We start from the raw sequence: 17550 nt of genomic DNA, 5'->3' as shown, positions 1-17550 counted from the left end.
CCATGGACAGACGAGCCTGGCTGGCTACAGTCCATGGGGTCACAAAGAGTAGGACACGACTAAAGCGATTTAGCACATGCACACACACATACCACTGGTTTCAGTCCCAGTGGACAGAAAAATTAATGAGACCTGGTGATTGGTCTCCAGGTGCTCTCCATGTTTGGGGAGATAGACATTGAATTAAGTAATTGTAATACATCAAGATAAAGTAATACAGAGCAATTTTAAGGGTGTCATATAGTGAAGAGACTAAAGAATTCCACCTGGACTTAGAAGACATTGTTGACACTCAGTTTTGAAGTTCAAGTGGCTGAGAGGGAAATGAACCATTCATCCATTCCCTCATCCTGGATTTTCTTCTTAATGTTTCCAGATTTTGCTTATGATTTTCCTTATAGTTTGGAGTTTGGCAATCTGAGGCATGGCTGGTTTAATTAATGAGAGACTAGAAGCAGAGATGTAATGGGGTAAGCAGGGCTTGCCACCAAACTCACCTCAATAGTGTCAAAGTGGAGAAACCCCAACTGAAAGCTTTGCTGACTTTCTTCTTGTTGCTATACCCACCAGAATCAGCTATTCTGCAGCCCAGCAAATTCAGTTCCTCATGGCCAAGAGTGAGATTTGGAGCAGACCTGCTTTTATCACTTTACCAAAGTAACAGAGTCAGCATGGAGTGATCATTGATTATTCTAACTGCTCCAAAATCTTGCAACAATTTATCAAGATTTTAGCATTCTTATGTGAATATCTTTATGCAAACAGCCTTACTTAAAAACCCAGATTGTTATTTCATAATTTCACGGTCATCATTTTTTATTTTCTTCAATTCACAGTTTCCCACTTTACATTAGTCTCTCCATAGCCAAATGTTTCATGGTATGACATCAAGCAGCCCCTTGCGATCAGAGGCCAGGCCTGTAGATTTAGCTTATTCTAAGCATGTAGCATAGTTTTGACACATAGTAGCACTCAGGATTGTGGACTGAATGAAGGAGTCATAATCACAACAGTAAAAGGACATTGTTGTTGTTATTGTTGTTGTTCAGTTGCCCAGTCATGTCAGACTCTTTGCGACCCCCTGGACTGCGACCCCATAAAAGGACATATACAAGGTATATTCACTGTTTGCCAAACATCTGGTTTATCTGTTTTCTATATCTGATTTTCTAATCAAATTTTTCTATCTCTGGCTAGAGTATAGGCTATAGACTATATAATAGGCTCAACTATAGGCTATATTATTGGTTCTTCAACTCACCTACAGGTTACAACTTTCACTACTCTCTTAAAAAAAGAGATTTCTCTGCATCTTATAGAGATTGCTCAAATCATATTAACATAGCTGCCCTTATTGCCCACGGTTGAAACCTTCATTGTCATTGCCTCCTCCTTCCCTCTCTCCATTACATGTATGCATGTTAAGTAGCTTCAGGCAAGTGTCTTTGAGACCTCATGGACTGTAGTCCGCCAGGCTCCTCTGTCCATGGGATTCTCCAGGCAAGAATACTGGAGTGGGTTGCCATTTCCTTCTCCAGGGGATCTTCCTAACCCAGGGATAGAACCCGTTTGCATCTCCTGCATTGGCAGGCAGGTTCTTTACCACTAGCACCACCTGGGAAGCCCATTTCATATCTTTGTCCAATTAAATGGTGACTGACCCATCACTGTCAAGTCTACCCCTTAATTCAGTCCAACCTTCCCCTTCTTCTGTACTCTTGTCCCCCTGTTTTGATTGGAAACCTCATCATCGGGAAGGAACACTACTTCCATCACCTGATAACTGGCTTCTTCCTTGTTCAAACATGCCAGCTGAGGTCGTCAGCCTTTTTCAGGTAGTAGAGAACAAGATCAACTCTGGGAAGAGCCATAGTACCCAAAATGATGACACTTAGAAATCTACAGTTCATTATAAGAAAAAGATGCAGTGTAGCAACACAGTACGGACAAGTCTCACAGCTAAAGACTGTCTCATTAAAGGGTCAGAAATGTTACTTGTGGGTTCAGCTGTCCTCCCTCTGAAAGGGTCTTTGTAGGATTACTTTCTCGTATCCAGAACCGCTGACACGTGAATGAATCACCCAAATGGAGTCTCTGCTGGAATTTCTTACATGTTGCGAGTCACGTAGAGTATTCCTGCTATGTGACTAGGGGTTCCAGAGTCTCACCAGGAATAGTCCTCAGTCTCACTGTTATCAGTAAATAATGCCAATTAGCTGGTTCAAACCACCCTGAAATTCTCAGGGCACAAGTTACAAAGCAATGCTATTAATCAGTATGATTCAGATCAGGGCTGTGCATGTTTATTTATTATTTTAGTAGAATCATCAGGTTAATTCCAGGCCCGCTGAAACTAATTCTCACAACACAGGACATTCAGTATAAAGATTCAGGGGACTGTAAGGAAGACAGGAGAGAGTGTCAGCAGCCTTTTTTAGAAATTATATAATATTCTCTATTGGATAACTTGCAAAGCAACAGTGGCTGTCCAGTGCAACTCTGGGCACCCAATAGCAATTCTCTGAGTCTCCTTACCATGACTCTGATTCTCTTCCAGCTTCTTTGTTCTACCATGTCACCAATTTATCACAGTCCCTGCATGGATCAGCTTAAATCTTCTGAGAGAAAGCTGCTTGCATTGGTCAGCCACCAGGCCATGCTGGGTTCCTATAGGTAGAGCTCTTGCATCAGGCCACCCCCACCAACCCCCCAGGCTTCTGGTGAGCCAGACAAAGACAACCTTGCACAGACACCTACTCCATCTCAATCAGCTGTGACCGAGGCAACAGCACTGCATGGGACAGGGCACTGCTCCCCTAGGCCTTGCAACTATTCAGAAGTGGGCTCCAGGCAGGGCACACAGCAAGTCAGAACTTCTCCCCAGTAAAGACACATCACTGCTTAACATTACTTTTCCAAAACAGATGCAACTATGTCCCTGCCCAGCTTCAAACCCATCATAAGTTCCCCATGCCCCATAACTTGAATCAGTACCTCAGATTCTGAGGCAGCAGCCCCTAGCCATGTGTGGTTATTTAAATTTAAATTAATTAAATCAGGATTTCCCTGATGGCTCAGCCTGCCAATGCAGGAGACATGAGTTCGATCTCTGATCCAGGAAGATCCCACACCCTGCGGAGCAACTAAGCTCATGGCTACAACTATTGAGCCTGTGCTCCAGAGTCTGGGAGCCTCAACTACTGAAGCCTGCGTGCCCTAGAGTCTGCTCTGCAATAAGAGAAGCCATCACAGTAAGAAGCCCACGCTCTGCAACTAGAGAGTAGCCCCTGCTCACCACAACTAGAGAAAAGCTCACACAGCCACCAAGACTCAGCACAGACAAAAATAAATAATGAATAAATTAAAACTTATATAAGAATGAATCAAATTAGATACAATGTAAAATTCAGTTCTTCAGTTGCACTAGCCACTTTGAAATACCACATAGTTCCGGGCTGAGGGCACAAGCAGAAAGCTGGTCTAGACGCATTTTTAAAGTAACTTTCAACTCCTCCAGGCTCCGCTTCCACCACTTGCCCCCATGCATCCTAAGTTCTAACCTCATCGAAGTCCTTGCAATTGCCCAAACATACTGCATGTTTCAGGCCCTTAATATTTTCCTTATGCTATTCCTGTGACCTGAAATATCCTTCCCTCTCGTGCAAAGGGTAATGTCTTATTTATCTTTACATGCATGTGTGCTAAGCTGCTTCAGTCATGTCTGACTCTTTGTGACCCGGTGGACTATAGCCTGCCAGGCTCCTCTCTCCATGGGATTCTCCAGGCAAGAATACTGGAGTGGGTTGTCACGTCCTCCTCCAGGGGATCTACCTGACCTGGGGACTGAACCTGCGTCTCTTGCATCTCCTGCGTTGGCGGGCAGGCTCTTTATTGTTAGCACTACCTGGGAAGCCCTACTCATCTTTAATGGCCCAGTGAACACCTAACATGCTCTGTGAGGACTTTCCTACTGTCCCACTCCCCAGGTGCAGGCAGGCGCTCTCATTCTCTCTGCTCCAATGGAGCTCTATATGCCTCCGTTACAGGGCTTTAGCACATTATATGATAAACGAGGTGTACGCAGCACACCACACACCCTTCTAGGAGACTTCAACAGTGAAGGCAGTGTGGCCAGCGTTAAAGAACACAATGACAGGTGTCAGGCGGCCTCTGCTAACAGCTATGTGTGTGTGGCCAGGGGCTGGTCATTGGGCTCTTCTCGTCTCAGTTTTCTGATCTGTGCGGTGTTCCCTGCAGGATTCTGAGATTCCCTTCTCTGAGATGACAACTTGCTCTTGTATTTGGTGGGCTGGGTACTTCCTTCTTTTTGTCCCCATTGTTCTCTTTCCTCAGTATCTATCCTTTATCTTTCACGGTAGAGTTTCATTTCTTTTTTGAAATCTATTTTATCTTTCCTCCAATAATTCACAATAGTATTAGTTTCCTATTGCTGGTATAACAAATTACCACAAGTTTAGTGGCTTAAAACCAACATAATTTATTATTTTCAATTTTCTGTACTTCATGTTTGGTTATTTCAGGAAGAAAAAAATACACAAATGTGTATTCATTTACATTTTTTCCATAAAAACAAATCTGGACTTTTATCAGTTCTACTAATAGCCAAAGAAGAGTAAAGACAGTGAGAGAATTTTTAACTCAAAAACCAACCAAATTCCCAAGGCAGGCTAAAAAATAATCTAAAGGCTTGATTAAATGCACTCTTACATGAAAAAGACACAATTTACTGACCTATGATTCCAAAGTTATTATCCATTTAAATTATGACAGTTAACCAAAAAAAGTACATTTTATAAAACATTTCTTCTCAATCACGGGAAATTTCCAAGAAACCAAGAAGATTCTGGTTCACAAACCCTATATTAGCAAATAGACTATGATACTGCTTGGCTGTGAGCACAGAAAGAGACACAGTCTGATCGGAAATCAGCAAACAGAATAAAAACGCTACGACAACTTTTACTGTTAATGTAACCAGCACAACTCAGAATCAGCCCTCCTTATTGCTCAATGTCTGTGGCCAGAGGTCAGCCATCTTTTTTTTAAATTAAAGGGCCAGATAGTAAATACATAAGCTTTGTAGGCCATATCCAAAAACTCAGCTCTGCCCTGGCAGCAGAAAGCAGCCATAGACAACATGGCCAAGGAACTGGGCATGCGCAGAATGGTCCACAGCAGCCAGAAGTGTCTGAGCTGGGTCCCTCTCTGCTCTCTGCTAGCCAGCACTATGGGGAAAGCAGGGGTTTTCTTTTCCTCCTCTCCCTGTGGAGGGAGAAATGCTAAATGAGAAAAAAAACCAACAAAAATTCATTTTCAAGACAGGGATACTGAGATTATGAATGATTAGCTGACTTGCCAAGGACCCAACAACTTCTTTTACGTGGACATGAAACTGGTTGTCATTGTTGTTCAGTCGCTAAGTTGTGTCCAACTCTTTGAGACCCCATGGACTGCAGCACAACAGGCTCTTCTGTGCTCCACTATCTCCCAGAATTTGATCAAATTCATGTCCATTGAGTCGGTGATGCCATCCAACCATCTCATCCTCTGTCGTCCTCCTTCTCCTTTGCCTTCAATCTTTCCCAGCATCAGGGTCTTTTCCAAACTGTTGGACTTTCCCATCAGGTGCCCAAGGTATTGGAGCTTCAGCTTCAGCATCAGTCTTTCCAATGGATATTCAGGGTTGATTTCCTTTAGGATTGACTGCTTTGATCTCCCTGCAGTCCAAAGGACTTACAAGGATCTTCTCCAACACCATAATTCAAAAGCATCAGTTCTTCGGGGTTCAGCCTTCTTTATGGTCCAACTCTCACATCTGTACATGAGTACTGGAAAAACCATAGTTTTGACTATGCAGACCTTTGTCAGCAGAGTAATGTCTCTGCTTTTTAATACAATGTCTGGTTTGTCATAGCTTTCCTTCCAATGAGCATCTTTTAATTTCACGGCTGCAGTCACTGCCCACAGTGATTTTAGAGCCCAAGAAAAGAAGGTCTGTCACTGCTTTCACTTTTCCCCTTCTATTTGCCATGAAGTGATGGGACTGGATGTTATGATCTTAGTTTTCTGAATGTTGAATTTTAAGACAGCTCTTTCACTCTCCTTTTTCACCCTCATCAAGAGGCTCTTTAGTCCCTCTTCACTGTCTGCCATTAGAGTGGTATCATCTACATTTCTGAGGTTGTTGGTATTTCTTCTGGCAATCTTGATCCCAGCTTGTGAGTCATCTAGCCCAGCATTTTGCATGATGTACTCTGCATAGAAGTTAAATAAGCAGGGAGACAATATACAGCCTTGCCGTACTCCTTTCCCAATTTTGTACCAGTCCATTGTTCCATTTAGGTTTTAACTGTTGCTTCTTGTCCTGCATACAGGCTTCTTATGAGACAGGTGAGGTGATCTGGTATTCCCATCTCTTCAGAGTGGTGTCATCTGCATATCTGAGGTTATTGATATTTCTCCCAACAACCTTGATTCCAGCTTGTGATTCATATAGCTTGGCATTTCGCATGAAACCAGAGCCTATTCAAAATGACAGAATGTTTCTTGATCACTTACTATGTCAGGTTAGCATCGAAGCACTTACACTGTATCTGATTTCATCCTCGCAACAAATTATCATCTTCATTTCACAGATGAAGAAACTGAGATGCCTGAAAGATTAAACAACATCCTGAGAGTTTCACAGAGGACACACGGTCCAGAGTCGGGGTTTTTAACCCTCTCCTCCTTGCTGCTGTTCCTGCCACTGCACCACATGCTGCCCTTTCTACTTTCCATTGAGTGTTGTTTCATGATGCTCTCGAGAAGTCCTTTCATTTTAGTGTGTGTATTTCTTTTTTTTTTTTTTTTTTAATTTTTTTATTAGTTGGAGGCTAATTACTTCACAACATTTCAGTGGGTTTTGTCATACATTGATATGAATCAGCCATGGATTTACACGTCTTCCCCATCCCAATCCCCGCTCCCACCTCCCTCTCCACCCGATTCCTCTCGAAACATCCCACCCTCGCCTTCTCCCACAGAGTTCAAAAGTCTGTTCTGTATTTCTGTGTCTCTTTTTCTGTTTTGCATATAGGGTTATCATTACCATCTTTCTAAATTCCATATATATGTGTTAGTATGCTGTAATGTTCTTTATCTTTCTGGCTTACTTCACTCTGTATAAGGGGCTCCAGCTTCATCCATCTCATTAGGACTGGTTCAAATGAATTCTTTTTAATGGCTGAGTAATATTCCATGGTGTATATGTACCACAGCTTCCTTATCCATTCATCTGCTGATGGGCATCTAGGTTGCTTCCATGTCCTGGCTATTATAAACAGTGCTGCGATGAACATTGGGGTGCACGTGTCTCTTTCAGATCTGGTTTCCTCAGTGTGTATGCCCAGAAGTGGGATTGCTGGGTCATATGGCAGTTCTATTTCCAGTTTTTTAAGAAATCTCCACACTGTTTTCCATAGCGGCTGTACTAGTTTGCATTCCCACCAACAGTGTAAGAGGGTTCCCTTTTCTCCACACCCTCTCCAGCATTTATTGCTTGTAGACTTTTGGATAGCAGCCATCCTGACTGGCGTGTAATGGTACCTCATTGTGGTTTTGATTTGCATTTCTCTAATAATGAGTGATGTTGAGCATCTTTTCATGTGTTTGTTAGCCATCTGTATGTCTTCTTTGGAGAAATGCCTGTTTAGTTCTTTGGCCCATTTTTTGATTGGGTCATTTATTTTTCTGGAATTGAGCTTCAGGAGTTGCTTGTATATTTTTGAGATTAATCCTTTGTCTGTTTCTTCATTTGCTATTATTTTCTCCCAATCTGAGGGCTGTCTTTTCACCTTACTTAGAGTTTCCTTTGTAGTGCAAAAGCTTTTAAGTTTCATTAGGTCCCATTTGTTTAGTTTTGCTTTTATTTCCAATATTCTGGGAGGTGGGTCATAGAGGATCTTGCTGTGATTTATGTCGGAGAGTGTTTTGCCTATGTTCTCTAGGAGTTTTATAGTTTCTGGTCTTACATTTAGATCTTTAATCCATTTTGAGTTTATTTTTGTGTATGGTATTAGAAAGTGTTCTAGTTTCATTCTTTTACAAGTGGTTGACCAGTTTTCCCAGCACCACTTGTTAAAGAGGTTGTCTTTTTTTCATTGTATATCCTTGCCTCCTTTGTCAAAGATAAGGTGTCCATAGGTGCGTGGATTTATCTCTGGGCTTTCTATTCTGTTCCATTGATCTATATTTCTGTCTTTGTGCCAGTACCATACTGTCTTGATGACTGTGGCTTTGTAGTAGAGTCTGAAGTCAGGCAGGTTGATTCCTCCAGTTCCATTCTTCTTTCTCAAGATTACTTTGGCTATTCGAGGTTTTTTGTATTTCCATACAAATTGTGAAATTCTTTGGTCTAGTTCTGTGAAAAATACCGTTGGTAGCTTGATAGGGATTGCATTGAATCTATAGACTGCTTTGGGTAGAATAGCCATTTTGACAATATTAATTCTTCCAATCCATGAACACGGTATGTTTCTCCATCTGCTTGTGTCCTCTTTGATTTCTTTCATCAGTGTTTTATAGTTTTCTATGTATAGGTCTTTTGTTTCTTTAGGTAGATATACTCCTAAGTATTTTATTCTTTTTGTTGCAATGGTGAATGGTATTGTTTCCTTAATTTCTCTTTCTGTTTTTTCATTGTTAGTATATAGGAATGCAAGGGATTTCTGTGTGTTAATTTTATATCCTGCAACTTTACTATATTCATTGATTAGCTCTAGTAATTTTCTGGTAGAGTCTTTAGGGTTTTCTATGTAGAGGATCATGTCATCTGCAAACAGTGAGAGTTTCACTTCTTCTTTTCCTATCTGGATTCCTTTTACTTCTTTTTCTGCTCTGATTGCTGTGGCCAAAACTTCCAACACTATGTTGAATAGTATTCGTGAGAGTGGGCACCCTTGTCTTGTTCCTGATTTCAGGGGAAATGCTTTCAATTTTTCACCATTGAGGGTGATGCTTGCTGTGGGTTTGTCATATATAGCTTTTATTATGTTGAGGTATGTTCCTTCTATTCCTGCTTTTTGGAGAGTTTTAATCATAAATGAGTGTTGAATTTTGTCAAAGGCTTTCTCTGCATCTATTGAGGTAATCATATGGTTTTTATCTTTCAATTTGTTAATGTGGTGTATTACATTGATTGATTTGCAGATATTGAAGAATCCTTGCATTCCTGGGATAAAACCCACTTGGTCGTGGTGTATGATTTTTTTAATATGTTGTTGGATTCTGTTTGCTAGAATTTTGTTAAGGATTTTTGCATCTATGTTCATCAGTGATATTGGCCTGTAGTTTTCTTTTTTTGTGGCATCTTTGTCTGGTTTTGGAATTAGGGTGATGGTGGCCTCATAGAATGAGTTTGGAAGCTTACCTTCATCTGCAATTTTCTGGAAGAGTTTGAGTAAGATAGGTGTTAGCTCTTCTCTAGATTTTTGGTAGAATTCAGCTGTGAAGCCATCTGGTCCTGGGCTTTTGTTTGCTGGAAGATTTTTGATTACAGTTTCGATTTCCTTGCTTGTGATGGGTCTGTTAAGATCTTCTATTTCTTCCTGGTTCAGTTTTGGAAAGGTATACTTTTCTAAGAATTTGTCCATTTCATCCAAGTTGTCCATTTTATTGGCATAGAGCTGCTGGTAGTAGTCTCTTATGATCCTTTGTATTTCACTGTTGTCTGTTGTGATCTCTCCATTTTCATTTCTAATTTTGCTAATTTGGTTCTTCTCTCTTTGTTTCTTAATGAGTCTTGCTAATGGTTTGTCAATTTTGTTTATTTTTTCAAAAAACCAGCTTTTAGCTTTGTTGATTTTTGCTATGGTCTCTTTAGTTTCTATTGCATTTATTTCTGCCTTAATTTTTAAGATTTCTTTCCTTCTGCTAACCCTGGTGTTCTTCATTTCTTCCTTCTCTAATTGCTTTAGGTGTGGAGTTAGGTTATTTATTTGGCTTTTTTCTTGTTTCTTGATGTAAGCCTGTAATGCTATGAACCTTCCCCTTAGCACTGCTTTTACAGTGTCCCATAGGTTTTGGGTTGTTGTGTTTTCATTTTCATTCGTTTCTATACATATTTTGATTTCTTTTTTGATTTCTTCTATGATTTGTTGGTTATTCAGAAGCGTGTTATTTAGCCTCCATGTGTTTGAATTTTTAACAATTTTTTTCCTGTAATTGAGATCTACTCTTACTGCACTGTGGTCAGAAAAGATGACTGGAGTGATTTCAATTTTTTTGAATTTTCCAAGACTAGATTTATGGCCCAGGATGTGATCTATTCTGGAGAAGGTTCCGTGTGCACTTGAGAAAAAGGTGAAGTTGATTGTTTTGGGGTGAAATGTCCTATAGATATCTAGTGTGTGTATTTCTGTCCAACACTAGACTCCCCCACCATCGCATCTGACTCAAGCTGGTCGGGATTTTTTTTCCCCTTCAGAAGCACTCACATAACCAGACTTGCCTATCCAGTCTAACTGTTCTTCTGCAACACAGAAACAGGGAGTGGACCTGGAGTTTACACACCCATGGCCAGTCCCATGCAGAAAGGTTGAGGATGCCAGTGTTTGATCTTTGCACCACTCCAAACTGAGGAAAACCCACCTAAATATCACTCCTCCTCTGTGAGACACCTGAAGCAGCTCTGGGGCTCCCTACCCAGTTCACGGCCACCAGGAGTCCATGGAAGGCTCCCTGAAAACCCAGACTGGGGCTCCCTTTCATTTCACAGTGAAAATGTATGATTCTCTTGGCAAGGCGGGCTTTCCTGGCTCCCTAACATTGCCCACTTCGCCCACTTTGTTTCTCCATAAGCTCCATGGAACAAGTAGGTGCAAAAGATATAGGAAGGAATAGAGATACTTCCCTGGTGGCTTAGAGGGTGAAACATCTGCCAGCAATGTGGGAGACCCAGGTTGGGAAGATCCCCTGGAGAAGGAAACAGCAACCCACTCCAGTACTCTTGCCTGGAAAATCCCATGGACGGAGAAGCCTGGTGGGCCACAATCCACAAGGTCACAAAGAGTCAGACACAACTGAGCAACTTCACTAGAGAGACACTCAGTGAACACTTCTTTTCTGAATGAGTGGATTTTCTTACGAACACTGGCAAGTGTCACCTCTAAAGTCTTCACCATTGAAATAAAAAGATATCACAGGCCAAATGGCAAGCTATGAACTGAAAACGAAAGGCTTCATGAGTCGATGAGTTCATGTTACAGAATCAAATACTCTTCATGTGTCCTGTGTATGAATGGAGGTCACTGTTACTCACCCCATTCCTTAAGAAGTTATGTGGTCTGTGTACTTGCATTTTCACCCCAGATTCTAGAAAAGGGGTACATATAGGATGCCTTATTCTCTGATGACTGAAACCGATCAGCATGCACCCCTTCTCTGCCTTTCTTCCCAAACAAGCCCCGCTTTGCCTCTGTTAGAATGAAAACACTAAGTGGAAGTAAAGGTCTGTCTTGCACCAAGACTAATTCCTAGTGGGCTTCTAATGAAGCTACTTGATAAAGTCTGCTGTCCTTTGCTCTTTCATCCAAATCCTTACTTCTCCAACAGTAAGGAAAAAACAAAACTGGGGTTAAACTGGTAAGGCACCGCATAGGAGTCTCCAGTGAAGTAAAAGACTGGAGTAGTAAAGCAATGGGTTGTATTATAAAAGAGCAACATTAAACACCCTCCTCTCCTTTTCACTCATTCAACAGAGTCATGGCAGAGAGAAATTGTGTGTGCTCTTTCAGTGACCTCCTGAGTTGACCGCAAAGATTAGAAGGGAAGAAAGCCGACAGAAAGCCAGCATTTTTCACATAACTGTGTGATCTGCCAGGATGGCACAGGCAAATCAAGAAATGTTAAAAAATCAGGTCATTTGATGTCATTTAGTGAAGGTAACCAGAGTTATTTAAAAATAACAAGAAATCACCATGGAGAGGAACTCACTGAAGCACTTCAGATATTTCCAGGCAAATGCCAACCCACAGAAGAAAATTTCTTGCTGTGAGTTAAGTTCCCACTGTTCTGTGAGTAGTTGGACAGCTTCCTGGATCTCCCAGGAAAGGTATGCAACCTTGTGGGCTGACTCACCCTCCACAGCCAAATCTGACAAGGTCTGAGTAAATACACTCTCAAAAGTAAGGACATTCTTTGGGGATTGTGCAGAAGAATTTGGCAGCTGTGTCTTCCTTCTGAGGTGTGGCATAAAGAACAAGTTCCTTGGCCAAGGGCATGGGGTTAGCTGCAGCCTCTCTAGAAGAACTTATTACTAACCTGTGTTTATCCAGAAATCCCACATTTATATTAAAATACCCATAATCTTCCTCTGCTACTGATATCTTTAATATATTAAAACATAGCAAAACAAAACTTAGCCTGCTAAATGTTACTTGCACTGAACCAAGTGAAGGATGGAACTAGAACAAGATGCTATGCATGAGGACCATTTCTACTTCTTTCTTTTCTCTCCTTCCTTCTGGTGGCTCAGATGGTAAAGAGTCTGCCTGCAGTATGGGAGACCCGGTCTCGATCCCTGGATCAGAAAGATCCCCTGGAAAAGGAAATGGCAACCCACTCCAGTATTCTTGCCTGGAAAATCCCATGGATGGAGGAGCCTGCTGGGCTACAGTCCATGGGGTCACAAAGAGTCGGACACGACTGAGCAACTTCTCTCTCTTTCCATGGGACAGCAGTGAAACAGCTTCTGATATTCATGGTAGGCTTTGAGAACCCAATAAGGAAGACTCTAGTACCTCATACATTCCAGGAGGGATGACAGGCCTTAGACCCAGAACTGGCCCTCCATGGTGTCCTTTTCAATCTCAGAGGGCACTGTGCATGCAGAGAGATGCTAATGTCTTTCTAACTATGACCTTTTTTCCACTGGGCTTCCCTGGAGGCTCAGACAGTAAAGAATTCACCTGCAATGCAGGAGACCTGGGTTCATACCCTGGATTGGGAAGATCTCCTAGAGAAGGGGATAGCTACCCACTCCAGTATTCTTGCCTGGAGAATTCCATGGACAGAGGAGCCTGGCTGTCTACAGTCCCTGGAGTCGCAAAGAGTTGGACATGACTGAACGACTAACACTTTATTTTCACAGGCCATGTCAGTTATGTGAAAAGTCAAAGTCTTGAAAAGAATTCATTTCCAGCCCCCACCATTTTATCTCAAGGATTCCAACTAGACCAGCCTGAGGGTCTAGTTCCTATTTTTGATGTGTGATTCTGCTTGCTTTGGACAGAGTACAATATTGGGTGATAAAGGTGTTGTTATTCTATTGGTTTGCAAAGGGGTGAAACTACTTCTCTATCAGAAGGGAGGAGTCTTAGGCTGAGTGGGAGAACCAGGGGAGACTGCAGAGATGACCTGTGCTGTCACCCTGGGCTGAGAGCTGAGTCTCTTGTTAGCTCTTAATGAGAGTCAATTATCACAGCCCTGTGAATCATTCGTGAACTAGGCATGAACCTACTGAATGCAAGCACTGAGTGGGTGGTGCACTAAAGGGCTTTTTGTTGTTATTTAGTTTTTTATTTTTTATTTTTTGCAATAAGGAAGACTCTCTGACTCATCCATGGATGGGGTAGATGAAATAATAGGCCAGTTCTTAAAGGCCAGAAAGACCAACTACAAAACAGGAAGGATGCTGAGAGAAAAACATCATACAAAATGTTTGGGATGGTATCAGCCCTTTGGGACTGAAGGTTACCTGAGGGCAGAAGGCTTCTCTGGTAGCTCAGAAGGTAAAGAATCGGCCTGCAATGCAGAAGACCCAGGTTCAGTCCCTGGGTTGGGAAGATGCGCTAGGGAAGGGAACGGTTACCCAGTCCAGTGTTCTTGCCTGGGAAATCCACCGACAGAGGAGCCTGGCAGGCTAAAGTCCAGGAGGTCCCAAGAGTTGGACACAACTTAGCGACTAAACTAAGCCGCCTCTGCCTGCCTCCTCGGCTGCGTGCCGTTGGAGTGGCGAGCAGCCAAGAAGGGATACCCCACGTCCAAGGTCAGGAGCGACGGCCAAGAGGAGATACCCCATGTCCAAGGTAAGAGAAACCCAAGTAAAATGGTAGGCACTGAGAGAGGGCATCAGAGGGCAGACAGACGGAACCCACAATCACAGACAACTAGCCAATCTGATCACAAGGACCACAGCCTTGTCTAACTCAATGAAATTAAGCCATGCCTTGTGGGGCCAACCAGGACAGATGGGTCATGGAGGAGAAGTCTGACAAAATGTGGTCCACTGGAGAAGGGAGTGGCAAACCATTTCAGTATTCTTGCCTTGAGAACCCCATGAGCAGTATGAAAAGGCAAAATGATAGGACACCGAAAGATGAACTCCCCAGGTCAGTAGGTGCCCAATATGCTACTGAACATCAGTTGAGAAATAACTCTAGAAAGAATGAAGGGATGGAGCCAAAGCAAAAACAACACCCAGGTGTGAATGTGACTGGTGATAGAAGCAAGGTCTGATGCTGTAAAGAGCAATATTGCATAGGAACCTGGAATGTTAGGTCCATGAACCAAGGCAAATTGGAAGTGGTCAAACAGGAGATGACAAGACTGACCATCAACATTCTACAAATCAGCAAACTAAAATGGACTGGAATGGGTGAATTTAACTCAGATGACCATTATATCTACTACTGTGGGCAGGAATCCCATAGAAGAAATGGAGTAACCATCATGGTCAACAAAAGAGTCCGAAATGCAATACCTGGATGCAATCTCAAAAACAACAGAATGATCTCTGTTCATTTCCAAGGCAAACCATTCAATATCATGGTAATCCAAGTCCATGCCCTGACCAGTAACACTGAAGAAGCTGAAACTGAACAGTTCTATGAAGACCTACAAGACCTTTTAGAACTAACACCCAAAAAATATGTCCCTTTCATTATAGGGGACTGGAATGCAAAAGTAGGAAGTCAAGAAACACCTAGAATTTCAGGTGTTTCAGGCAAATTTGGCCTTGGAGTACAGAATGAAGCAGGGCAAAGGCTAATAGAGTTTTGCCAAGAGAATGCACTGGTCATAGCAAACACCCTCTTCCAACAACACAAGAGAAGACTCTACACATGGACATCACCAGATGGCCAACACCGAGATCAGATTGATTATATTCTTTGCAGCCAAAGATGGAGAAGCTCTACACAACCAGCAAAAACAAGACTGGGAACTGACTGTGGCTCAAATCATGAACTCCTTACTGCCAAATTCAGACTTAAATTGAAGAAAGTAGGGAAAACCACTAGACTATTCAGGTATGACCTAAATCAAATGCCTTACAATTATACAGTGGAAGTGGAAAATAGATTTAAGGGTCTAGGTCTGATAGACAGAGTGCCTGATGAACTATGGATTGGAGGTTCATGACACTGTATAGGAGACAGGAATCAAGGCCATCCCCAAGAAAAAGAAATGCAAAAAAGCAAAATGGCTGTCTGAGGAGGCCTTACAAATAGCTGTGAAAAGAAGAGAAGTGAAAAGCAAAGGAGAAAAGGAAAGATATACCCATTTGAATGCTGAGTTCCAAAGAACAGCAAGGAGAGATCAGAAAGCCTTCCTCTGTGATTAGTGCAAAGAAATAGAGGAAAATAATAGAATATGAAAGACTAGAGATCTCTTCAAGAAAATTAGAGATACCAAGGGAACATTTCATGCAAGATGGGCACAGTAAAGGACAGAAATGGTATGGACTTGACAGAAGCAGAAGATATTAAGAAGAGGTGGCAAGAATACACAGAAGAATTGTACAAAGAAGATCTTCACAACCCAGATAATCACGATGGTGTGATCACTCACCTAGAGCCAGACATCTTGGAATACGAAGTCAAGCAGGCCTTAGGAAGCATCACTAGAAACAAAGCTAGTGGAGGTGATGTAATTCTAGTTGAGCTATTTCAAATCCTAAAAGATGATGCTATGAAAGTGCTACACTCAATATGCCAGCAAATTTGGAAAACTCAGCAGTGGCCACAGGACTGGAAAAGGTCAGTTTTCATTCCAATCTCAAAGAAAGGAAATGCCAAAGAATGCCCAAACCACCACACAATTATACTCATCTCACATGCTAGTAAAGTAATGCTCAAAATTCTCCAAGCCAGGTTTCAGCAATACGTGAACCATGAACTTCCAGATGTTCAAGCTGGTTTCAGAAAAGGCAGAGGAACCAGAGATTAAATTGCCAACATCCGTCGGATCAGTGAAAAAGCAAGAGAGTTCCAGAAAAATATCTATTTCTGCTTTATTAACTATGCCAAAGTCTTTGACTGTGTGGATCACAATAAACTGTGGAAAATTCTGAAAGAAATGGGAATACCAGACCACCTGACCTGCCTCTTGAGAGACCTGTATGCAGGTCAGGCAGCAACAGTTAGAACTGAACATGGAACAACAGACTGGTTCCAAATAGGAAAAGGAGTACATCAAGGCTGCATATTGTCACCCTGCTTATTTAACTTATATGCAGAGTACATCATGAGAAACGCTGGGCTGGAGGAAGCACAAGCTGGAATCAAGATTGCCAGGAGAAATATCAATAACCTCAGATATGCAGATGACACCACCCTTATAGCAGAAAGTGAAGAACTAAAGAGCCTCTTGATGAAAGTGAAAGAGGAGAGTGAAAAAGTTGGCTTAAAGCTCAACGTTCAGAAAACTAAGATCATGGCATCTGGTCCCATCACTTCATGGCAAATAGATACGGAAATAGTGGAAACAGTGGCTGACTTTATTTTTGGGGCTCCAAAATCACTGCAGATGGTGACTGCCGCCATGAAATTAAAAGATGCTTGCTCCTTGGAAGGAAAGCTATGACCAACCTAGACAGCATATTAAAAAGCAGAGACATTACTTTGCCAACAAAGGTCCGTCTAGTCAAGGCTATGGTTTTTCCAGTAGTCATGTATGGATGTGAGACTTGGAGTATAAAGAAAGCTGAACACCGAAGAATTGATGCTTTTGAGCTGTGGTGTTGGAGAAGACTCTTGAGAGTCCCTTGGACTGCAAGGAGATCCAACCAGTCCATCCTAAAAGAGAGCAGTCCTGGTTGTTCATTGGAAGGACTGATGTTGAAGCTGAAACTCCAATACTTTGGCCACCTCATGCGAAGAGCTGACTCATTTGAAAAGACCTTGATGCTGGGAAAGATTGAGGGCAGGAGGAGAAGGGGACGATGTAGGATGAGATGATTGGATAGCAACGCCATCTCATTGGACATGAGTTTGGGTATACTCTGGGAGTTGGTGATGGATAGGGAGGCTTGGCGTGCTGCAGCCTATGGGGTCACAAAGAGTCGGACACGACTGAGCAACTGAATTGAACTGAACTGAACTAACGACTAAACTACTACCACCAATGGATTATAGCCTTTCTCTTCCCTCAGCCTATATTAGGACACTTGAGTTTTGCCCACTCACCTGTACCCTACATGGCCCATGTTTTCTAGATCAACCTTAAGGAGGAAAGTACTCATAGGACTACAAGAGAAACAATATGGATACC

General features: G+C 42.2%; 1 protein-coding gene across 2 annotated transcripts in view; it reads right to left on the bottom strand.

The window, feature by feature from the left end:
• SCEL (sciellin) overlaps positions 1–17550 on the bottom strand; it is a 335541-nt gene that overhangs the window by 137908 nt on the left and 180083 nt on the right. Inside the window, exon 1 of one of the 2 annotated variants that reach the window (XM_061133262.1) lies at positions 15850–15915. The exons of the other annotated variant lie outside the window; for it this stretch is intronic. The gene's annotated coding sequence lies outside the window, so the exon portion shown is untranslated. Of the gene's footprint in view, positions 1–15849; positions 15916–17550 lie in introns of those variants that run through there. 2 annotated transcript variants of the gene reach the window in all.

This window comes from Dama dama, chromosome 30 (assembly GCF_033118175.1).
Source record: "Dama dama isolate Ldn47 chromosome 30, ASM3311817v1, whole genome shotgun sequence".
Classification (NCBI taxonomy): Eukaryota; Metazoa; Chordata; class Mammalia; order Artiodactyla; family Cervidae; genus Dama; species Dama dama.
This window is presented reverse-complemented; position numbering and strand designations above follow the sequence as displayed.